This window comes from Tachypleus tridentatus, chromosome 13, assembly GCF_004210375.1.
Source record: "Tachypleus tridentatus isolate NWPU-2018 chromosome 13, ASM421037v1, whole genome shotgun sequence".
NCBI lineage: Eukaryota > Metazoa > Arthropoda > Merostomata > Xiphosura > Limulidae > Tachypleus > Tachypleus tridentatus.
The window spans coordinates 28085247-28112991 of record NC_134837.1 but is presented as its reverse complement, the minus strand read 5'-3'; the positions used below and the strand labels follow the sequence as shown (position 1 = coordinate 28112991).

Genomic DNA, 27745 nt, shown 5'->3' with positions numbered 1-27745 from the left:
AAGTGTGACTCATGGAAAGAAAATACTTGTTTACAATGTAAAACATGTCAAAACTGTGTACATGATCAGGTGATTATATGAGCCGAGGAATCGAATTCCCGTCACACCAAGCATGTTAGCCTTTTCAGCTGTAAGGGCGTTATAATGTAACGATTAATCCCACTACTTGTTGGTAATAGAGTAGCCCAAGAGTTGTCGATGGGTTGTGACGACTAACTGCATTCCTTCTAGTCTTACAATTTTAATTAAGAACGACTATCGCAGATAGCTCTCGTGTAACTATGCACAAAATTCAAAACAAATACACCAAAACAATTGGTGTAACATGGTTTGGAGAAAATTTGTAGTCACTACACAAGATTTAACATTCCATGTTTAAATTTTACTTTGTTCTGGTTACATTAAGCGTAATAAACATATCTTACTTGAGGTCCATGTTATACATCTTTAATCCAATAATTCATTCACGTCAGAAGTGAAACAAAGTAAAAACATCCTGGTTTTCGAATACCCCGTTCTTTCAAACGTATATTCAAAGTTAAAATTTGAAAAAAGAATTGCTCGAGCCCAAAGTGTCTGTATATGTTTTAATATTGCATTTATTATATAGAGAATACAAATATTGAAAGCACTGGTTGTCGTCTACAAATATCTTTGCGTACTATCATACTGATTTCTAAAATTCTAAAAAAAATGTGATAAGAGTATTTACTTAATGTCTTTGGATCTTCTTAAATTCATACCTAGAATATTTCAAGTCAGACTGTACTGAGGGTATTATCAAAAATCTCTAATATTGTTAGATATTATATACTGACATCTAGAAAGTCAGAATGTACTAAGGGTAGTTGTCAAAATTCTTACTGTCTTTGGATGTTCTTATATTGATATCTAAAATGTCCAAAGTCAGACTGTACTAAGGGTAGTTATCAAAGACCCCTAATATATTTGGATTCTCTTATATTGTTATGTAGAATGTCCCAAGTAGACTGTATTAATGGTAGTTATCAAAGACCCCTAATACATTTGCATGTTCTTATACTGATATCCATAATACCACAAGTCAGACGGTTCTAAGAGTACTTACAAATACCTATAATATTTTTGCATTTTCTCGTAATATTGGTGCAAGCAATAATGTCAGTGTTCTCGTCTTCACTCATACATTTTATACTTGTTTCAAAAACAATCTCACAATAAATAAAGATACAGCTCTCCTGTAACATCTTACCGTATAATTTGTTAAATGAAACACGAAGTGCAATAACTGATTGTGGTGAACCTGAGCTTTCAGCAAAGAATTATGATTTAACAAGATACGAAATAAAACTGGAAAATCTACTTTGTATTCATACCCAAAAACATAATCGATTTCACTAACTCACTACTTTGTTTGATGTTTAGCGCAGAATTACGTAAGGGACTGTCTGTGATGTCCACTTTTCCCTATGAGTATTGAAATCTTGTTTAAGCCCTCAGACTTACCGCTTACTTACTGGTGGACAATCTGATTAATATAAATCAAGTTTCTGGTTTCGTTAATCCCCGAATTTCTTTCTGGTTTCATAGCGTTATAATAAAATGTTGATTTCTACGTTTCAACTTCATCTTCGTTGATTTGTATTAACTGGTTGGGTCCAGAGAAGAGTTTATTCTTCCTCTGAAGGAACTACTGAAGAAAACAGATTAAAATTTGTACTTTTAATTTCGTGTCCTTAAGTTATTCGTCATTATTAGTGAGTAAGTATATGCATTGTATTTGCAGGCGCACATGCGCACGACTTGGAGCGTGAGTTTGTTTGTTTAAATTATTTTTTTGTAATCTTTTTTTTTTATGAATACTTTTAAAACCAAAACCTCCAAACTAGTTTCATTAAAGTTTGGCCTGGTATGGCCAGGTGGGTTAAGGCGTTCGACTCGTAATCTGAGAGTCGCGGGTTCGAATCCCCGTCGCACCAAACATGCTTGCCCTTTCAGCCGTGGGGGCGTTATAATGTTACGGTCAATCCCACTATTCGTTGGTAGAAGAGTAGCCCAAGAGTTGGCGGTGGGTGGTGATGATTAGCTGCCTTCCCTCTAGTCTTACACTGCAAAATTAGGGACGGTTAGCGCAGATAGCCCTTGTGTAGCTTTCCGTGAAATTAAAAACAAAGAAACATTAAAGTTTATGTAAGTTTATTTTAATTAGATATGATTTTTTTCTTTACGCTTGTGTTCTAAAATTACTCATTTTTTCAATATAGAAAATAGTCTCATAGAATTTTGTAATTATTTCTAATGGTGTATTTTTCTAGTGTACATAGTTTGCTTGGACTAGAAATGTGGAGATGTTTATTTTTTTGCGCAAAGCTACACAATAAGGTAGTTGCGCCTTGCCCACTTTGTAGAAAGGATATTCGGTTTATTTGTTGTAATTCCACAGACTTACTACCTCCGATTCTCCGTGAGGGAGGGGGCGTATTTGAAGATAAATTTATGGCTTTATTCTTATGTTACCATGTTAATATTTTACCGTCTGTGGCGCTGCTTTCATCTCAAAACGAAAATTATTATACAAAGAAACGAAGTTTGAAGTGTGGCACAGAACAGCCTAATTCCACTTACCAACTACATAAATGTAGACAAGGTTATTAAGTTAATAAATATTTATAGATTGGTTCAAACAGCGCCTATTCCATAATGATAACGAATATTTACCCTGTATTAAAGTTCACGTTTACCAGATAAATCCAAGAGTTTGTGAGACAAATGTTGGAGTTTATTGTTGACACAAACACTTTCTGTTGTCAAAGCTGTAATTATGTGTTGAAGGACCTGCTAATGATTGATTTTATTTTCGCTGTTATCATTATCAGCTAAGTTTGGAAGATATTTAGAACTTAGTATCTGGACTTCTGTTACAGATATAAGTTATTATCTTGACTCCAACAACTAGCTAAGCCTAATCGAATATATATATTTGTATGTATATTTGTATGTATTTGCTTACTTAAATGTAAGCCCTTTATCTCGTCCTGGCTAACGAGCTGAACGTGATCTATTAGATTGTTAGGGCCTGGTAGGGTCAAGTGGTTAAAGAACTTGAATCGCAACCTATAGGTCGGGCATTCGAATCCTGTTACAGAACATAGTTGTCTTTTCATTTGCAAAGCGTTATAATGTCGCTATCAATCCCCCTTGTCCTTCCTCTTGTCTATCACATCTAAATTAGGGACAGCTAGAGCGATACAATGGGCTTTACAGGTGATGACCCAGAGACTGATGTGCCGGACTGTGCATCCGAAGTTCTGTTCTGTTAAAATAAAAAATTGCGCTCCACACATTAGGATCGTGGGTGAGTTATAAGAGTGACGGTCAAATCCCAATGTCACATTGGAGTATCTAACGAGTTGGGAGTAAGTGACGTTGACTAGACGCCTTCCTTTTGGTATATCACTTGGAAATTAGGGGCATCTAGCGGAGGTAGTCCTCGTTCAGCTTTGCGCAAAAATCAAAACAAAACAAAAATTAATATATATTTGGCTGGTATTGTAAGGTGTAATGCTTTACACTGGCTTTGATTGAAGTTATAAAATCTAACTTAAGATAAATCGAATTTCTGTTCTCTGTTCTGACTACAAGTTTATATCCCATTAGTTTGATTGTTGTTTGTTGTTTTTAATTTTGCGCAAAGCTACTCGAGGGCTATCTGCGCTAGCCGTCCCTAATTTAGCAGTGTAAGACTAGAGGGAAGGCAGCTAGTCATCACCACCCACCGCCAACTCTTGGGCTACTCTTTTACCAACGAATAGTGGGATTGACCGTAACATTATAACGCCCCCACGGCTGAAAGGATGAGCATGTTTGGTGCGACCGGGATTCGAACCCGTGACCCTCGGATGACGAGTCGAACGCCTTAACACACAGTTTAATGTTAGAAATGTTTTTAAATCTAACAAAAGGAAAAAAACAAAAACGAAACAAAGTCCAGTGTAAAAAAACGATAAAAACTAATTTATCCCATAATGGAAAGAATTTCTGGCACTTATTTTCAATTATCCTCTCTTTTTCTCTTTTCAGAGAAACTACGAAGTCCAACAGTCTAACTTTTCTTCCGAAACAGTGAGTTGGTATCTTTTCTCAAGCTTTCCTTTAAGAAATAGCTTTAGTTTAATAAGCCAAGACATGACTGAAGGCATGAACTGAATCTGATCTGTTTACTTCGTCTGACGTACGTTTTCTGTGTGTATTAAAGTGTATTTTTTTCGCTCTGTCTTGTGCTGCAAGTTCGCAAATTAATCTTTAACATCAAAAAACACCAACGCGAATCGTTAACCTCATGTTGGTAATGGTTAGAAATAGCAAAACAGATGTTCAAACCATTAGTGAAAATTTCTTAAAACGTATGGATAATGATTATATTGCACGATACGAAGAGATTTGTAGATTGTGAGTGAGGAGAAACGTATATAAATTACTGAAGTGATTAGATAACAAATCTTTCTTTTAAGCACGATAAATAGTTCCAAAACTCCATTACACTGTCGTTACACGAAATTTTAATGAACGAGAAATTGACTTGATTGCTATTTATCGGATCGTTAGCTGGCCTGGCATGGACAGGTGGTTAAGGCACTTGACACGTAATGCGAAGGTCACGGATTCGAATTCCGGTCGCACCAAACATCTTCGCCCTTTCAGCTCTGGGGGCGTTATAATGTTACAGTCAGTCCCACTGTTCGTTCGTAAAAAAGTAGCCCAAAAGTTGGCGGTGGGTGGTGATGTGTAGCTGCCTTTCCTCTAGTCCTACACTGCTAAATTAGGAACGGCTAGCGCAGATAGCCATCGTGTAGCTTTGTGCGTTTTGACTGGTTACTGACTCGCCCTACGCAGTGGACTTGGAAAAATTAGTATTAAATGTTTTACATGCAGCGTATTTATGTATTTCGTTCTGCATTACTGTCGTAATTTTTTATTTTCTTCCAGAATTTATAGTGCATAGTGTATAGATTTACACATCTTGATAATAAAGTTAAAAGACACGGCCTTACAGTATAAGTATTTTCAAGGCCCGACATGGCCAGATGGTTAGAGCGTCCGACTCTTAATATTTGAGGGTCACTATTCGTTGGTAAAAGAGTAGCCCAAGAGTTGGCGGTGGGTGGTGATGACTAATTGAATTCCCTCTAGTTTTACACTGCTAAATTAGGGACAGCTAGTGCAGGTAGTTCTCTTATAGTTTTGCGCGAAGTTCAAAAAACAAACAAAAGAAAGGTAATTACAATCGAACTTTTATTTGAGTTGATGTTTCGCCTTTACAGTTTTAACTCGACTTAATCAGCTGATGTGGTAAATCAGCAGTTATAACGAGTTAAATTTCATTCCACAGTTACTGTTAGATATACATGACTGTTTAAGTTTAATGCGAGTGTTATGATGTAGATAGTTTTATGTAGCGCGAGTGTTAAAGTCAATTATTTTTAGAAGTGGGAGTTTATCACAGGTTTGTTTACGTTAACTGTGTAGGAATTATATGTTGTGTATTTATCTTATTATGAATTGATGATTGTTATATTATTGCGTCATGTTACTAGAACCTTCTGAGTTTCCTCGTTGTTTTAATTGAGTTTTAACGTACCATAATATTCATTAGTCTGTAGAATGTTCTAGGCCTCGATCGGGTTAGAAATACGCGTACAAAATATATTTCAAGTGAGCTGGTTAGACATAAATAATTATACAGGTAGCTATATTTGAACCAGGAGATTGTGAGTTTAGTCATAAAAAAAGTATAGTGGCCAGTTTTTTAAAGTTAAATTATCACAGATTGTATCGTAATAGCAGAGTATATAAGAATAATTTGTCTTGTCAATTGTGTTATAAAGTAATTGAATCAGCCTGTATGGACTTTGGCGAAAAAGAGACAATTATTTAAGGCTCTTGATACGAATATGATAACCAACAGTGAAAAGAGCATTTTTATATATGTTTCATTTGTTTAGGTATATTAGTTTAAAATAAATAGACTATGTGCTGTTTGCTTATTGCTAAAATTTATCGCTAACAAGTTATGGAAAGCTACTGTAAAGAATACAGTCACATAAAAAATGACAATTACAAGTAATAACAGGATCCAACAAAACAGTGGTCTTGTAGTCAAAATAAAAACGGAAAAAAAAGACACAAACCACTTTAGTCTGGTTTTAGATGGTTTGATCATTACACATAAAATATTCATAATTGTTCATTTTTCTCAAGGTTTAAACATGATAATTTGTTTCATTGAACTGACATTATGCATGTTTAGAACAGGTCTGACAAGGTTCATTCACCAGATTTTCTGTTTTTGATCATAGAATAGCGCGAAGGTTTAAAATAATTCAACATTTTCATCACCCTTAAATTTTTTGTAAGTAATAACATAATTGATGGAGTTTTTTTGTTAGAAGTATGAACGTGAAAAAATATCTTTAGTGTGAGACACTTTTACAAAACGTGTTTGTGAAAACTGTAAAATATACTTCAAAGTTGCATTCAAAATAACCTGTATTTTACCAGTATTTGCTGCTGAAGAATGTTTCACCAAACTGTAGTAATAACAAAGTGTAGTAGTGAACGCTGGTTTGAGCGCTTACATCGTGAGCAGCTAGCGACCACGGCGAGGAGATTCTTACTTTATCTTTCGTAAAATCTATAATACATATTAGTCATAGCACTATCGGCAAGAAGCAATGAATTTAATCCACGTCTACAAAGTTGTAAATAAATATTTATTTCCGAAGGCATACCACATCAGCGGTGAATGAGAAAAGTACACCAATTAATAAAGAATGTAAAATATATTATTCCTTTTTATCAGGCCATTCTCGTTCCCAGAGATCATTTCGCATCACTTAACTCACAAACTTTCATCTGGGCTCATTGCTGATTTTGTCTGTTTCTGATATGGTAACAACACATTTTCAAGTCCGTGTGATGCGCATGAGAACTTATGTATCAATATCTTGATTCGTTTATTAATTTTTCTATCAGTTGCTTCGTTTTAAAGTATAGTTAAACAACAGTAATTACAGTGTAAGTATTTTAGACTGATGTAGCGTGCACAAATATGTGAAGCCCACCCCTAAAAGTGTGCTCAGTCAGTAGGTTGATAGCTAACAAAAACAGAGAGTAAAAGAACATGACATTGCTCACATTTCAACATTTTGTTCATACATACTGTAAAGCTGAATTTAAAATCAGTTTAGTTCCTAATTCACCTTATTATAAAATTATTACTGATTTATCAAGAAAATAACTTTAATCTGGTAATTTGAGGGGGTTTCCTTATAAAGAAAAACAAAACTAAGCCTGGGGGGTTTCTATAGACCGCAGTGTGTCAGATAAACATTTCTTTTTTTCATTATTACAAAAAGTTTATTGCCTGATCTTATACACAATGCATTTTCCAATTATCTGTATCAAGAATGTATGTATTCTTTTTTGTTTAATCCAAATCAAATAAGCCACCTAGTAGCACAACGTTATGACTGCGGATTTACACTGCTAAATATCGGGTTTCGATACCAGTGGTGGGCAAAGCCCAGATAGCCAATTGTGTATTTTTGTGCTTAAATTTAAACAAAAAAAAAATAAATGGAATAAAATTCATGGGAAAATAATTCAGCAGATTCCAACTGGAAAGTTTTATTAGGAGTAGCGAGTCTGCTCTCGCAATTTTTAGATTACATATTATGATAATAAAGTAAAAACGACCTTTACACTTCAGAGTTTTTTCAGGACTAGCACATAAAGCTGTGGGTTTTTGGATTTTACACATTATGATAATAAAGTTAGAAAAAACGACCTTTACACTCCAGAGGTTTTCCTGAACTAGGACATAAAGCTGCGGATTTTTGGATTTTACTAGCATTTCTACTAACAAGTTTTTAGATCTATTTAATTAAAAAGAATCAATAAGTGATACATTCCAATAGGAATGTAATCTAGATCTCATATCTACAGACAAGTGGAATCTCGTGTCCCTAACCATTCCATGCAAGATGCATAAATATTTAATAAAGATAGAAGAAAACAACGGAAATCATAACTGAAATAATTACGTGTGAAGAAGCTTAAAATATCAAGAAATATTAGTTTAAAACTCGTTAGTTCTGTAGTCACGACAACAGGGGGCGAGACTCAGAAAAAACGATAACTGATTTAGAAAATGCAGAGGTTAATAAATTAAAAAACAAAATATGTAGCTATACGTAAGTAATATTTCCGTTCTACTATGTGAAATGAAACATTAACCTACGTTTGAATATCTCTTAAAAGCAACGAATATGATCAACTAATAACAATGGTAATTAGAAGAGAGAGTAACATTAATCTAACGTGGAAGTAACATGCGTTTTCTCAGTATATAATTACGTCATTTCCGTGAGACAAGGTTTACAGATAGATGGTTTAGAATAAGTAATCGTAAAAATGGTGAAATAATGTAAACTCCGGTGTATTTACAAAGTAATATTGCAGTGTTACAATGATGAGGCAAATACTGTATTTAGTATTTACAACGTCAAAGAATGGAATAAGGCTATTCGCTTTTAAGCCTGATGGCATCACGAATTGTATATCTTCTTATAATTTAGTACGTTAAAATGACACCATTCTTGCAAATATTTATTTACTGAAAAAAATACCACATAAACTATGCGTAGATAGTGTTAGTGTGTTCCACGCTTGCTTTATAATGTTCTAACAATTTTGAAAAATAACGTACAGTACACATATACATTCGGTTCGTTAAAAATAAGGTCCAAACATATTTAAAAGAGCAAGCAACTTGTAAGCAGATATGTATACAAACTGTTTTAGCAGTAAAAAATTAAATCTTACAAGGTTGCTAGTTGCAGTGTAATGTAAAACTTTGTAATAGGAAAGTAGACTTAATGTAATTACTAGGCGTTATGTAAAACTTTGTAATAGGGAAGTAGACTTAATGTAATTACTAGGCGTTATGTAAAACTTTGTAATAGGGAAGTAGACTTAATGTAATTACTAGGCGTTATGTAAAACTTTGTAATAGAGTGGTAGACTTGGTGTAGTTAGAAGGTGTAAGGTAAAACTTTGAGAGAAATAGTAGACTTAGTGTAGTTACTAGAAGTAATTGAAAACTTTGTGATAGAGAGGTAGAATTAGTGCAGTTACTAGGTGTAACGTAAAATTCTGTAAAAGAGAGGAAGACTTAGAGTAGTTGCTAAATGTAATGCAAAATGTTAGGATGGAAAGGTAGACAGTGTAGTTACTAGATGTACTGTAAAACTTTGTGATAAAGAAATAGTCTTAGTGTAGTTACTAGGTGTAATGTAAAACTTTGTGAAAGGGAAGTAGACTTTGTAAGTGTAAATAAATTTTTGTAATAGAGAGTTAGACTCAGGGTAGTTACGAGGTGTAATGTAAAACTGTGTGATAGAGAAGTAGTTTAGTGTAGTTACGAGGTGTAATGTAAAACTGTGTGATAGAGAAGTAGATTTAGTGTAGTTACGAGGTGTAATGTAAAACTGTGTGATAGAGAGATAGACTGAGTGTGATAGGAGTAATGTAAATCTTTGTGCAGTTTGTAGGGGTAATGTAAAACTTTGTGATATAGAAGTAGATATAGTGTAGTTACTGGGTGTAATGTAAAACTTTGTAATAGAAAGGTAGACTTAGTGTAGTTACGAGGTGTAATGCAAACCTTGTAATAGAAAAGTACACTTAGTACAGTTAACAGGTGTATTGTGAAACTTTATAAGAGAGAGGTAGACTTAGAGTTGTTACGAGGTGTACCGTAAACTTTTGTAATAGAGAGGTAGAGCTAGTGTAGTTACTAGATGTAATGTAAAACTTTGTAGTAGAGAGGTAGAGTTAGTGTAGTTACCATTTGTGATGTGAAACTTTGCAATAGAGAAGTCGACTTAGTGTACTTAGAAGGTGTAATGTAATACGTAGTACTAGAGAGGTAGACTTAGTGTAGTTACTAGATGTAATGTAAAACTTTGTAGTAGAGAGGTAAACTTTGTTGTGTTGAAATAAACTCAGTGAAGGTTCTAGGTTAATGCAAAACTTTATGATAGAAATGTGGACTTTGTTTAGTTACTAGGTTAATGCAAAACTTTGTGATAGAGATGTATACTGAATGTAGTTACTAGATGTAATGGATAATGTTGTGATAGAAAGTTAGATTTTGTGTAGTTTTTAGGTGTACTGCTGAACTCTGTGAGGGGTAAGTAGACTTTGTGCAGTTGCTAAGTGTAATGCCATATTTTGTGATAGAGAAGCAACGTTGTGTAATTTCTAGGTGTAATGCCAAACTTTATTACTGGGAAGCAATTGTTGTATGGTTTTCAGTTGCAACGTGAAACTATCAAAGTTTGCCAAAGAGAACTAAACTGTATGTGGTTGTTAGGTTCATCGTAGAAGTAAGAAAATTTGTGTTGAAAACTAAACTTTAAAAAAATGTTTTAAAGCAAAACTTTGAATTTTTTCGAGAGATATCTATACCTTGCGTGTTTATATATGCAATGGCCAATTTAAAGACCATAATTTAGCAGGGTAAGACCAGAGGGAAGGCAGCTAGTCGTTACCACCCACCGCCAACTCTTGGGTTACTCTTTTACCAAAGAATAATGGGATTAATCGTTACATTATAATGCCCTTATAGCTGAAAAGGCGAGCATGTTTGGTGCGACCGGGATTTGAACCCACGACCCTCAGATTACGAGTCAAGCGCTTTAACCAACCTGGTCATGCCGGACCTGTTGCAGTTAGATTAAAAAATTAACATCTAACTCTCGTCCCTAAAACATGTGTCCAGCAATGGACAGTTGCAGACTCTTTGTTAACCTTAAGACGACCTGAGAAGGTCAAAATATTGTTTTGTATTTTAGTTTGATTAAAGTTTTCATACCCGTAGCAGCCGTCTTTATAATACATTTTTACTTCAAGTAGGTTTCTCGTCATCATGAGTTATGTATTCACAAATGTTCTAACTTTCTAGATAAATGTGGACCAGGTATGGCCTAGTGATTTATAGTTTCTGGCTGTAGAACAAAAGAAAATAGCTGTAATTTACTATCAAACAAGACTCATTATTTCACCTGTTCATCCTCTGGCAGGACACCGATAAGTTTTCGCACGTATCATGCTCAAAATCGAAGTTCGCTGCCTCATAATGGACACAACTAGCACAATACTTAGCTCTAAAAACAACCAAGTTTCAACTGTGATATTAAATCCCGTGTGGGCGGTTAGTGCTTCTGACTGGTTGCTCTCTCTCTCTGACTGTTAGAAGCTCTAAATTAAGATCATATGTCACTTAGGTGCCGCTCAGGTTGGAAATATCAAAACCACGTGCTCATTTAATGAAAAATGTTCCCCACTAGTTTAATAAAATATCAGCTCTCTGATGAGTCCACCGAGAAGAATCGAACACCTGAATTTAGCCTTGGAAAACTTTCTACTTACCACTGTACCAGCGGAGGACTTAAGATAATAAAATACGCTATGAATATTTAGTTAATTTTAGTGCTATACAATGTACTTTTGACTCATGTACTCAATCGGGTTTTAAAGCGTGGATATTTATGATCAATACATAGCATCAAATAAGCCTCTATGAATTTTCTTGGTAGGTTTTGTTGAAGTGATGACAATATCAGTCAATGGAAAACTTTATTTTAGTATGAGTAAAACGTCGAATGAAGTTTGTTGTTTCGTACTTGTATCCATAGAACTGTTTACTAAAACAAACACACTGCCAACAGAACTGTGTACTAAAACAAACACACTGCCAACAGAACTGTGTACTAAAACAAACACACTGCCAACAGAACTGAGTACTAAAACAAACACACTGCCAACAGAACTGTGTACTAAAACAAACACACTGCCAACAGAACTGTGTACTAAAACAAACACACTTCCAACAGAACTGAGTACTAAAACAAACACACTGCCAACAGAACTGTGTACTAAAACAAACACACTGCCAACAGAACTGAGTACTAAAACAAACACACTGCCAACAGAACTGTGTACGAAAACAAACACACTGCCAACAGAACTGAGTACTAAAACAAACACACTGCCAACAGAACTGTGTACTAAAACAAACACAATGCCAACAGAACTGTGTACTAAGACAAACACACTGCCAACAGAACTGTGTACGAAAACAAACACACTGCCAACAGAACTGAGTGCTAAAACAAACACACTGCCAACAGAACTAGGTACTAAAACAAACACACTGCCAACAGAACTGTGTACGAAAACAAACACACTGCCAACAGAACTGTGTACGAAAACAAACACACTGCCAACATTTCTGTGTACTAAAACAAACACACTGCCAACAGAACTGTGTGCGAAAACAAACACACTGCCAACATAAATGTGTATGAAAACAAATACACTGCCAACAGAACTGTGTACGAAAACAAACACACTGCCAACAGAACTGGGTACTGAAACAAACACACTGCCAACAGAACTGGGTACTGAAACAAACTCAAAACCACTACATACTCTAATAATCTATCACGTATTTACTTAAGAACTTCTCTTTTTTGTACAACGTTGAACTTGTCTTGTGAGTTGTCATCGATTTCAGCGTTTGCGTTTTGATATTTTATTCTGGAGAAATGGATATATATATATACACACAATGGATATATATATACACACAATGGATAGATATATATACACACAAGGTATAGATATATACACACACAATGTATAGATATACATATACACAACAATGTATATATACACATACATATATATACAAATGTATAGATATACATATACACACAATGTATAGATATACATATACACACAATGTATAGATATATATACACAAATGATATATAGATATATATACACACACAATATATAGATATATATACACACAATGTATAGATATATATATACACACAATGTATAGATATATATATACACAATGATATGTAGATATATATACAGACAATGTATATATATATATATATACACAATGTATGAATATATATATATATACACAATGTATAGATATATATACACACAATGTATAGATATATATACACACAATGTATAGATATATATACACACAATGTATAGATATATATACACACAATGTATAGATATATATACACACAATGTATAGATATATATACACACAATGGATAGATATATATACACACAAATGAATAGATATATATACACACAATGTATAGATATATATATACACAAATGTATAGATATATACACACACAATGTATGATATATATACACACAATGTATAGATATATATACACACAATGTATAGATATATATACACACAATGGATAGATATATATACACACAATGTATAGATATATATACACACAAGGTATAGATATATATACACACAATGGATAGATATATATACACACAATGTATAGATATATATACACACAATGTATAGATATATATACACACCAAAGCCTCCTTTTTTGAGGTTTCGAAGAAGAAGTTTTAGTACCGTCAAAACAATATAGATTGCTTATTGAGTTAATATAACTAAGTTATGACGATACATTCGGAACAGCATTGTTAATAGCAACCAAAATCACATGCAGAAAAAGCGAAATTTTGTTTCTTACACACAGCGACTAAAGCGCCACACTTTGCACAAGCAAGTTCCGTTGCCATACCAACAGATTGTGGTCGTAGGTATAACAGTTCTCACCAAACCAAACAGACGCATATCACTTGAAGTTCCACACGGTCTTTTTCTATTGATTTTACCTTAAGTTGTTTCACAGTTTGTTTTCCTCAGGTAAGCTCGAAATATCCCAAAAGCACTCCATAACCATGAAACAAAAATGGGGGTCACCGATTGCCCTGCTACGTCGGGCTGGCCTGCAGAGGAGGAGAGCGGGAGTTCAGGAAGGCGCGAGATACGAGGTGGTGAATCGAGAGTTTCCTAAGAGGGGTATAGAGAGAATCTGGAAACCCACGGAACGTTGTGGCAGTGTGTAAGTCAAAATCACTTTTACTGTTACTGCATAATGCAGGTTTACTACACATACGATTCATACTGAGACGTGTGGAAGCATTTAGAATGAAGTAGCTAAGCCTAATAAAACACTCACTTGCTCGAAAAATACTTATTTAATACACATTACAAACAGAACTTGCAGACTCTTAGAGTCAAAATCGAAGGTTGCGATCCTTGTAATATTACAAAGTGTAATATTACACTTTTCAGCTAGTTATCTTATCGTAAAAAAATCTTCCTTCCAAGACTATTGCTATATGCATGCTCATCGAAATGTTTCTATAAAAAATCATTCAATCGATGTATTTTTGTGAATTTCGTTTGATTTTAGGCATTTCTTTACCGTAGTCGCTAAAAAAGTAGCAGTATACCACTATATAAAGAGATAAAACACATCTGGATAACAATCATAGTCGCTGAAGAAGTGGTTGTATCCCAAAACCATAAACATATAAAATTAACATGGATAACACTCAGAGTTGCTGAGGAAATGGTTGTATCACACACTTTAAACATATAAAACTCACTTGGTTAACACTCATAATCGCTGAAAAAGTGGCTGTACTCCACACTTTAAAGGTATAAAATACACCTGGATAACACTCACAGTCGTTGAGGAAGGGGTTGTATCCCACACTTTAAACATATAAAACACACCTGGATAACACTCATAGTCGATGAAGAAGGGGTTGTATCCCACACTTTAAACATATAAAACACACCTGGATAACACTCATAGTCGCTGAAAAAATGGTTGTATCCCACACTTTAAACATATAAAACACACCAGGATAACACTGATACTCGAGGAAAAAGGGGCTGTATTACACACTTTAAAGATATAAAACACACCTATATAACACTCATAGTCGCTGAGAAGTAGCTGTATCCCACACTTTAAACGTATGAAACACATCTAAATAACACTCATATTCGCTGAAGAAGTGGCTGTATTCCACACTTTTAACATACAAAACATACCTGGATAACACTCATAGTCGCTGAGGAAATGGTTGTATTCCACACTTTAAACATATAAAACGCACTTGGTTAACACTCATAGTCGTTGAGGATGTGCTTGTATCCCACAATTTAAACATATAAAACACACTTGGGTAACACTCATAGTTGAGTATATGGTTGTATCCCACACCTTAAACATATAAAACACACTTGGATAACACTCATAGTCGCTGAGGTAGTGGTTGTATCCCACACTTCAAACATATAAAATACACTTGAAGAACATTCATAGTCGCTGAGGAAGTGGTTGTATCCCACACTTTAAACATATAAAACACACTTGGTTAACACTCATAGTCGCTGAGGAAATGGTTGTATCCCACTCTTTAAACGTATAAAACACACCAGGATAACTCTCATACTCGCAGAAGAAGTGGTTCTATTCCACACTTTAAACGTATAAAACACACCTGGAGAACACACATAGTCGCTAAAGTAGTAGTTGTATTCCACACTTTAAACATATAAAACACACCAGGATAATACTCATAGTTGCTACGGAATTGGTTGTATTCCACTCTTTAAACATATAAAATACACTTGGTTAACACTCATAGTTGAGTAAGTGGTTGTATTCCAGACTATAAACATATAAAACACACCAGGATAACACTCATACTCGCTGAAGAAATGGCTGTATTCCACACATCAAATATATAAAACACACCTGGATAACACTCACAGTGGTTGAGGAAGTGGTTATATCGCACAATGTAAACATATAAAACACACCAAGATAACACTTATACTCTCTAAAGAAGAGGCTGGATTTCACACTTTAAGATATAAAATATTCCTGGAGACACCAATAGTCGCTGAGAAGTGGCTTTTTGCCACACGTTAAAGATATAAAACACACCTGGATAACACTGATAGTCGCTGAGGAAGTTGTTCTATCCTACACTTTAAATGTATAAAACACACCCGGATAAAACTCATACTCACTAAAGAAGTGGGTGTATTTCACACTTTAAAGATATAAATCACACCTGGAGACACCAATAGTCGCTGAGAAGTGGCAGTATCACACACTTTAAACGCATAAAACACACCTGGATAACACTCATAGTTGCTGTGGAAGTGGTTGCATAACACACTTTAAACATATAAAACACATCTGTATAACACTGATAGTAGCTCAAAAAGTGGTTGTTTCCCACAGTTTAAACATATAAATACACTTGGTTAACACTCATAGTTGAGTAAGTGTTTGTATCCCACACTTTAAAAACATAAAACATACCTGGATAACACTTATAGTGTCAGAGGTAGTGGTTGTATCCCACACTTTAAGCCTATAAAAGACACTTGGATAAATCTCTTAGGTGCTGAAGTAGTGGTTGTATTCCACACTTTAAATATATAAAACACATCTCGATAACACTCATAGTCGTTGAGGAAGTGGTTGTATTGCACAATTTAAACATATAAAACACATCTGGATAACATTCATAGTCTCTAAAGGAGTGGCTGTATCTCACACATTAAACATATAAAACACATCTGGATAACACTCATAGTCGTTGAGGAAGTGGTTGTATCGCACACTTTAATCATATAAAACACACCTGGATAACACTCATACTTGCTGAAGAAGTGGTTGTATCACACACTTTAAACATATAAAACACATCTGGATAACATTCATAGTCTCTAAAGGAGTGGCTGTATCTCACACATTAAACATATAAAACACATCTGGATAACACTCATAGTCGTTGAGGAAGTGGTTGTATCGCACACTTTAAACATATAAAACACACCTGGATAACACTCATAGTTGCTGAAAAAGTAGTTGTATCCCACATTTCAAACATATAAAACACACCTTGAAAACACTCACACTCGCTAAAAATGTGGCTGTATTCAACACTTTAAAGATAGAAAATACACTTGGATAATACTCACAGACGATGAGGAAGTGGTTGTATCCCACACCTTAAGCCTATAAAACACACCTAGAAAACACTCATACACGCTGAAGAAGTGGCTGTATTTCACACTTTAAAGATTAAAAACTCACCTGGAGACACCAATAGTCGCTGAGAAGTGGCTGTATCCCACAAATTAAACATATAAAACAGACCTGGATAACACTCATAGTTGTTGAGGAAGTGGTTGTATTGCACAATTTAAACATATAAAACACATATGTATAACACAAATAATCGCTGAGAAAGTTTCTGTATCCCACATTTTAAACAATAAACACATCTGTATAACACATACAGTCGCTGAGGAAGAAGTTGTATCCCACACTTTAAACATATAGAAGACACCTGGATAACACTCATATTAGTTGAGGAAGTGGTTGTTTTCCACACTATAAACATATAAAAGACACCTGGATAACACTCATATTCGTTGAGGAAGTGGTTGTATCTCACACTTTAAACATATAAAACACAACTTGATAACATCAATAGTCGCTGAGAAGTGGCTGTATCCCACACTTTAAACATATAAAACACACTTGGTTATCACTCATAGTCGCTGAGGAAATGGTTGTTTCCCACACTTTAAACACATAAAACACATCTGGATAGCACTTATAGTCGCAATGGTAGTGGTTGTATTTCACACTTTAAAGATATAAAACACACCTGGAGACACCAATAGTCGATGAGAAGTGGCTGTATTCCACACTTTAAACGAATTAAACACACCAGGGTAACATTCATATTCGAAGTAGGAAGTGGTTGTATCTCACACTTTAAACTTATAAAACACACCTAGATAACATACATAGTGGCTGTGGAAGTGGTTGCATAACACATTTTAAACATATAAAACACATCTGTATAATACTCATAGTCGCTGAGGTAGTGGTAGTATTCCACACTTTAAACATATAAAACACACATGGATAACACTCATACTTACTGATGAAGTGGTTGTATCACACACTTTAAACATATAAAACACATCTGGATAACACTCATACTGCTGATGAAGTGGTTGTATCCCAACACCTTAAACATATAAAACACCTGGATAACATTCATAGTCGTTAAGAAGTTGCTGTATCCCACACATTAAACATATAAAACACACTTGGATAACACTCTTACTAGCTGAGAAAGTGGCTGTATTTCACACATTAAACATATAAAACACACTTGAATAACACTCATAGTTGATAAGGAAGTGGTTGTATTGCACACTTTAAACTTATAAAACACACCTGTATAACACTCATAGTTGCTGCGAAGTAGTTGTATACCAAACTTTAAACATATATAACACACCTTGATAACACTCATTGTCGGAGAAAAAGTGGCTGTATCCCACACTTTAAACGTATAAAACACACCAAAATAACACTGATACTCGCTGAAGAAGTGTTTGTTTCACTCATTTTAAACATATGAAACACACCAAGATAACACTTATACTCTATAAAGAAGTGGTTTATTTCACACTTTAAAGATATAAAACATTCCTGGAGACACCAATAGTCGCTGAGAAAGTTGTTCTATCCTACACTTTAAATGTATAAAACACACCAGGATAAAACTCATACTCGTTGAAGAAGTGGTTGTATCCCACACTTTAAACTTATAAAACACACCTGGATAACACTCATAGTTGCTGTGGAAGTGGTTGCATAACACACTTTAAACATATAAAACACATCTGTATAACACTGATAGTCGCTCAAAAAGTGGTTGTTTCCCACAGTTTAAACATATAAATACACTTGGTTAACACTCATAGTTGAGTAAGTGTTTGTATCCCACACTTTAAAAACATAAAACATACCTGGATAACACTTATAGTGTCAGAGGTAGTGGTTGTATCCCACACTTTAAGCCTATAAAAGACACCTGGATAAATCTCTTAGGTGCTGAAGTAGTGGTTGTATTCCACACTTTAAATATACGAAACACATCTCGATAACACTCATAGTCGTTGAGGAAGTGGTTGTATTGCACAATTTAAACATATAAAACACATCTGGATAACATTCATAGTCTCTAAAGGAGTGGCTGTATCTCACACATTAAACATATAAAACACATCTGTATAACACATACAGTCGCTGAGGAAGAAGTTGTATCCCACACTTTAAACATATAGAAGACACCTGGATAACACTCATATTAGTTGAGGAAGTGGTTGTTTTCCACACTATAAACATATAAAAGACACCTGGATAACACTCATATTCGTTGAGGAAGTGGTTGTATCTCACACTTTAAACATATAAAACACAACTTGATAACATCAATAGTCGCTGAGAAGTGGCTGTATCCCACACTTTAAACATATAAAACACACTTGGTTATCACTCATAGTCGCTGAGGAAATGGTTGTTTCCCACACTTTAAACACATAAAACACATCTGGATAGCACTTATAGTCGCAATGGTAGTGGTTGTATTTCACACTTTAAAGATATAAAACACACCTGGAGACACCAATAGTCGATGAGAAGTGGCTGTATTCCACACTTTAAACGAATTAAACACACCAGGGTAACATTCATATTCGAAGTAGGAAGTGGTTGTATCTCACACTTTAAACTTATAAAACACACCTAGATAACATACATAGTGGCTGTGGAAGTGGTTGCATAACACATTTTAAACATATAAAACACATCTGTATAATACTCATAGTCGCTGAGGTAGTGGTAGTATTCCACACTTTAAACATATAAAACACACATGGATAACACTCATACTTACTGATGAAGTGGTTGTATCACACACTTTAAACATATAAAACACATCTGGATAACACTCATACTCGCTGATGAAGTGGTTGTATCCCAACACCTTAAACATATAAAACACCTGGATAACATTCATAGTCGTTAAGAAGTTGCTGTATCCCACACATTAAACATATAAAACACACTTGGATAACACTCTTACTAGCTGAGAAAGTGGCTGTATTTCACACATTAAACATATAAAACACACTTGAATAACACTCATAGTTGATAAGGAAGTGGTTGTATTGCACACTTTAAACTTATAAAACACACCTGTATAACACTCATAGTTGCTGCGGAAGTAGTTGTATACCAAACTTTAAACATATATAACACACCTTGATAACACTCATTGTCGGAGAAAAAGTGGCTGTATCCCACACTTTAAACGTATAAAACACACCAAAATAACACTGATACTCGCTGAAGAAGTGTTTGTTTCACTCATTTTAAACATATGAAACACACCAAGATAACACTTATACTCTATAAAGAAGTGGTTTATTTCACACTTTAAAGATATAAAACATTCCTGGAGACACCAATAGTCGCTGAGAAAGTTGTTCTATCCTACACTTTAAATGTATAAAACACACCAGGATAAAACTCATACTCGTTGAAGAAGTGGTTGTATCCCACACTTTAAACTTATAAAACACACCTGGATAACACTCATAGTTGCTGTGGAAGTGGTTGCATAACACACTTTAAACATATAAAACACATCTGTATAACACTGATAGTCGCTCAAAAAGTGGTTGTTTCCCACAGTTTAAACATATAAATACACTTGGTTAACACTCATAGTTGAGTAAGTGTTTGTATCCCACACTTTAAAACATATAAAACATACCTGGATAACACTTATAGTGTCAGAGGTAGTGGTTGTATCCCACACTTTAAGCCTATAAAAGACACCTGGATAAATCTCTTAGGTGCTGAAGTAGTGGTTGTATTCCACACTTTAAATATACGAAACACATCTCGATAACACTCATAGTCGTTGAGGAAGTGGTTGTATTGCACAATTTAAACATATAAAACACATCTGGATAACATTCATAGTCTCTAAAGGAGTGGCTGTATCTCACACATTAAACATATAAAACACATCTGGATAACACTCATAGTCGTTGAGGAAGTGGTTGTATCGCACACTTTAATCATATAAAACACACCTGGATAACACTCATAGTTGCTGAAAAGTAGTTGTATCCCACACTTCAAACATATAGAACACACCTTGAAAACACTCACACTCGCTGAGGTAGTGGTTGTATCCCACACTTTAAACATATAAAACACACATGGATAACACTCATACTTGCTGAAGAAGTGGTTGTATCACACACTTTAAACATATAAAACACATCTGGATAACATTCATAGTCTCTAAAGGAGTGGCTGTATCTCACACATTAAACATATAAAACACATCTGGATAACACTCATAGTCGTTGAGGAAGTGGTTGTATCGCACACTTTAAACATATAAAACACACCTGGATAACACTCATAGTTGCTGAAAAGTAGTTGTATCCCACATCTCAAACATATAAAACACACCTTGAAAACACTCACACTCGCTAAAAATGTGGCTGTATTCAACACTTTAAAGATAGATAATACACTGGATAATACTCACAGACGATGAGGAAGTGGTTGTATCCCACACTTAAGCCTATAAAACACACCTAGAAAACACTCATACACGCTGAAGAAGTGGCTGTATTTCACACTTTAAAGATTAAAACTCACCTGGAGACACCAATAGTCGCTGAGAAGTGGCTGTATCCCACAAATTAAACATATAAAACAGACCTGGATAACACTCATAGTTGTTGAGGAAGTGGTTGTATTGCACAATTTAAACATATAAAACACATATGTATAACACAAATAATCGCTGAGAAAGTTTCTGTATCCCACATTTTAAACAATAAACACATCTGTATAACACATACAGTCGCTGAGGAAGAAGTTGTATCCCACACTTTAAACATATAGAAGACACCTGGATAACACTCATATTAGTTGAGGAAGTGGTTGTTTTCCACACTATAAACATATAAAAGACACCTGGATAACACTCATATTCGTTGAGGAAGTGGTTGTATCTCACACTTTAAACATATAAAACACAACTTGATAACATCAATAGTCGCTGAGAAGTGGCTGTATCCCACACTTTAAACATATAAAACACACTTGGTTATCACTCATAGTCGCTGAGGAAATGGTTGTTTCCCACACTTTAAACACATAAAACACATCTGGATAGCACTTATAGTCGCAATGGTAGTGGTTGTATTTCACACTTTAAAGATATAAAACACACCTGGAGACACCAATAGTCGATGAGAAGTGGCTGTATTCCACACTTTAAACGAATTAAACACACCAGGGTAACATTCATATTCGAAGTAGGAAGTGGTTGTATCTCACACTTTAAACTTATAAAACACACCTAGATAACATACATAGTGGCTGTGGAAGTGGTTGCATAACACATTTTAAACATATAAAACACATCTGTATAATACTCATAGTCGCTGAGGTAGTGGTAGTATTCCACTCTTTAAACATATAAAACACACATGGATAACACTCATACTTACTGATGAAGTGGTTGTATCACACACTTTAAACATATAAAACACATCTGGATAACACTCATACTCGCTGATGAAGTGGTTGTATCCCAACACCTTAAACATATAAAACACCTGGATAACATTCATAGTCGTTAAGGAGTTGCTGTATCCCACACATTAAACATATAAAACACACTTGGATAACACTCTTACTAGCTGAGAAAGTGGCTGTATTTCACACATTAAACATATAAAACACACTTGAATAACACTCATAGTTGATAAGGAAGTGGTTGTATACCACACTTTAAACATATATAAACACACCTTGATAACACTCATTGTCGGAGAAAAAAGTGGCTGTATCCCACACTTTAAACGTATAAAACACACCAAAATAACACTGATACTCGCTGAAGAAGTGTTTGTTTCACTCATTTTAAACATATAAAACACACCAAGATAACACTTATACTCTATAAAGAAGTGGTTTATTTCACACTTTAAAGATATAAAACATTCCTGGAGACACCAATAGTCGCTGAGAAAGTTGTTCTATCCTACACTTTAAATGTATAAAACACACCAGGATAAAACTCATACTGTTGAAGAAGTGGTTGTATCCCAAACTTTAAACATATAAAACACACTTGGTTATCACTTATATTCGCTGAGGAAATGGTTGTATCCCACACTTTAGACACATAAAACACATATGGATAACACTTACAATCGCAAAAGGTAGTGGTTGTATTCCACACTTTAAACTTATAAAACACATCTGGATAACACTCATAGTTGCTACGGAAGTGGTTGCATAACACACTTTAAACATATAAAACACATCTGTATAATAATGAGAGTCGCTGAGGTAGTGGTTGTATCACACACTTTAAACATATAAAACACATCTGGATAATCTTCATAGTCGCTAAAATAGTGGCTATATACCACACATTAAACATATAAAACAGATCTGGATAACAGTCATAGTCGTTGAGGAAGTTGTTGTATCCCACACCTTAATGATATAAAAGACACCCGGATAACACTCATAGTTGCTGAAAAAGTAGTTGTATCCCACACTTCTAACATTTAGAACACACCTTGATAACACTCATACTCTCTGAAAAAAGTGGCTGTATTCCACACTTTAAAGATATAAAGCACACCTGGAAAACACTTATACACGCTGAAAAAGTGGCTTTGTTCCACTCTCTAAACATATATCATACACCTGGATAACACTCATATTCGCGGAGAACTGACTGTCTCCCACTCTTTAAACATATGAAATACACCTTGATAACATTTAGAGTCTCTGAAATAGTGGTTGTATTTTAAACTTTAAACGTATAAAACACACCTGGATACCATTCATAGTCGCTGGCAAAATTGTTGTTTCCCAATTTTAATGATATAAAACACATCTGGATAACACTTATAGTCGTTGAGGAAGTGTTTGCATCGCACAATATAAACATATACAACACACCTGGATAACACTCATAGTTGCTGTAGAAGTGGTTGTGTCCCACACTTTAAACATATAAAATACACTTGGTTAATACTCATAGTTGAGTAATTGGTTGTATCCCACACTTTAAACACATAAAATATACCTGGATAAAGCTCATAGTCTTTGAGGTAGTGGTTGTATTCCACATTTTAAACATGTAAAACACAATATGATAGCATTTATAATCGCTGAGAAAGTGGTTGTTCCCCACACTTTAAACGTATAAAACACACCTGGAGAACACACACATAGTCGCTAAAGTAGTTGTTGTATTCCCACTTTAAACATATAAAACTCACGAGGATAACACTCATACTGCTGAAGAAGAGGCTGTATTTCACACTTTAAAAAAATTAAAAACTGACATGGAGACACCAATAGTCGCTGAGAAGTGGCTGTATCCCACACATTAAACATATAAAGCACACCTGGATAACACTTATAGTCGCTGAGGAAGAAGTTGTATCCCACACTTTAAACATATAAAAGACACCTGGATAACACTCATATTAGTTGAGGAAGTGGTTGTATCCCACACTTTAAACATATAAAACACACCTTAGTAACATTCATAGTCGGAGAAGAAGTGGCTGTATCCCACACTTTAAACGTATAAAACAAACAGGATAACACTCATATTCGCTGAAGAAGTGGTGGTATCCACACTTTAAACATATAAAACACACCAAACTAACACTCATACTCTCTAAAGAAGTGGTATATTTCACACTTTAAAGATATAAAACATTCCTTGAGACACCAATAGTCTCTGAGAAGTGGCTTTATCCCACACTTTAAATGTATAAAACACACCTGGATAACACTCATACTCGTTGAAGAAGTGGTTGTATCCCACACTTTAAACATATAAAACACACCTGGATAACACTCATACTCGCTAATGAAGTGGTTGTTTCCCAACACCTCAAACATATAAAACACCTGGATAACACTTCATAGTCGCTAAAGGAGTGGCTGTATCCCACACATCAAAACATATAAAACACACTTAAATAACACTCATACTGCTGAAGAAGTGGCTGTATTTCACACTTTAAATATAAAAAACACACATGGAGACACCAATAGTCGCTGAGAAGTGGATATATCACATACATTAAACATATAAAATACACCTGGATAACACTCATAGCTGCTGCGGAAGTAGATGTATCCCACACTTTAAACATATAAAACACAATGTAGATAACACACATAGTGTCTGCTGGAAGTGGTTGCCTAACACACTTTAAACATATAAAACACATCTGTATAATACTCATACTCGCTGATGAAGTGGTTGTATCCCAAAACCTAAAACATTTAAAACACATGGATAACATTCATAGTCGCTAAGGAGTGGCTGTATCCCACACATTAAACATATAAAACACTCTTGATAACACTCATACTCTGCTGAAGAAGTGGCTGTATTTCGCACATTAAACATATAAAACACACATGGATAACACTCATAGTTGTTGAGGAAGTGGTTGTATCGCACACTTTAAACTTATAAATCACACCTGGAAAACACTCACAGTTGCTGCGGGAAGTAGTTGTATACCACACTTTAAACATATAAAACACACCTGATAACATTCATATTTGTTGAGGAAGTGGTTGTATCCCACACTTTAAACATATAAAACACACCTTGGTAACATTCATAGTCGGAGAAGAATGGCTGTATCAAACACTTTAAACGTATAAAACACAACAGGATAACACTCATAGTCGCTAAAAAAGTGGTTGCATCTCACACCTTAAACATATGAAACACACTTGGTTAATACTCATAGTTAAAAAAGTGGTTGTATCTCACACATTAAACATATAAAATACACATGGATAACACTCATAGTTGCCACGGAAGTGGTTGCATAACACACTTTAAACATATAAAACACATCTGTATAACACTCATACTCGCTGAAAAGGTGGCTGTATTCCACACTTTAAACATATAAAACACACTTGATAACACTCACAGGCGCTGAGAAGAGGCTGTATCCCACACTTTAAACATATAAAACACATCTGTATAAAACTCAGAGTCGCTGAGGTAGTGGTTGAATCCCACACTTTAAACATATAAAACACACATGGATAATACTCATAGTCGCTGAGGAAATGGTTGTATCCCACACTTTAAACACATAAAACTCACTTGGTTAACACTTATAGTCGCTGAAAAGTGGTCGCATCTCACACCTTAAACATATGAAACACACTTGGTTAACACTCATAGTTAAAAAAGTGGTTGTATCTCACACACATTAAACATATACAACACACCTGGATAACTCTAATAGTTCCTGAAGAAGTGGAAGTGTCCTACACTTTAAGCCTATAAATCGCACCTGGATAAAGCTCATAGTCGCTGAGGTAGTGGTTGTATCCCACACTTTAAACACATAAAATATACCTGGATAAAGTTCATAGTCTCTGAAATAGTTGTTGTATTCCACATTTTAAACATGTAAAACACATCATGATAAGCATTCATAATCGCTGAGAAAGTGGTTGTTCCACACACTTTAATCGTATAAAACACACCTGGAGAACACACATAGTCGCTGAAGAAATGGCTATATCCCACACTTTAAACGTATAAAACACAAACAGGATAACACTCATACTCGCTGAAGAAGTGGTTGTATCACTCAATTTAAACATATAAAACACACCAAGATAACACTTATACTCTCTAAAGAAGTGGCTCTATTTCACACTTTAAAGATATAAAAAACATTCCTGGAGATACCAATTGTCACTGAAAAGTGGCTGTATCTTACACGTTAAACATATAAAACACACCTGGATAACACTCATAGTCGCTGAGAAAGTGGTTGTATCCTACACTTTAAATGTATAAAACACACTAGTAAACACTCATACTCGTTGAAGAAGTGGTTGTATCCCACACTTTAAACATATAAAACACACTTGGTTATCACACATAGTCGCTGAGGAAATGGTTGTATCCCACACTTTAAACACATAAAACACACCTGGATAGCACTTATAGTCGCAAAGGTAGTGGTTGTATTTCACACTTTAAAGATATAAAACACACCTGGAGACACCAATAGTCGATGAGAAGTGGTTGTATCCCACACTTTAAACAATTAAACACACCAAAGTAACATTCATACTCGAAGTAGGAAGTGGTTGTATCTCACACTTTAAACTTATAAAACACACCTAGATAACATACATAGTGGCTGTGGAAGTCGTTGCATAACACACTTTAAAGATATAAAACACATGTGTATAATACTCATAGTCGCTGTGGTAGTGGTTGTATCCCACACTTTAAACATATAAAACACACATGGATAATACTCATACTCGCTGATGAAGTGGTTGTATCCCAACACCTAAAACATATAAAACACCTGGATAACATTCATAGTCGTTAAGGTGGTTGTATCCCACACATTAAACATATAAAACACACTTGGATAACACTCTTACTAGCTGAAATAGTGGCTGTATTTCACACATTAAACATATAAAACACACTTGAATAACACTCATAGTTGTTGAGGAAATGGTCCCACACTTAAAACACATAAAACACACTTGGTTAACACTTTTCTTATAGTCGCTGAAAAAGTGGTTGTATCTCACACCTTAAACATATAAAACACACTTGGATAATACTCATAGTTAAAAAAAGTGGTTGTATCCCACACTTTAAACATATACAACACACCTGGATAACTCTAATAGTCCTGGAAGAAGTGGAAGTATCCCACACTTTAAACCTATAAAACACACCTGGATAACACTCATAGTCGCTGAGGAAGTGGTTGTATCCCACACTTTAAACACATAAA

General features: G+C 34.8%; 1 pseudogene across 1 annotated transcript in view; it reads left to right on the top strand.

Annotated features, from left to right (window-relative positions):
• The window catches only part of LOC143238468 (potassium/sodium hyperpolarization-activated cyclic nucleotide-gated channel 2-like), a 280511-nt pseudogene that overhangs the window by 1154 nt on the left and 251612 nt on the right, over positions 1 to 27745 (top strand). Inside the window, exon 2 of the transcript XR_013020594.1 lies at positions 4060 to 4101. The product of XR_013020594.1 is annotated as a potassium/sodium hyperpolarization-activated cyclic nucleotide-gated channel 2-like (transcript). The remainder of the gene's footprint in view (positions 1 to 4059; positions 4102 to 27745) is intronic.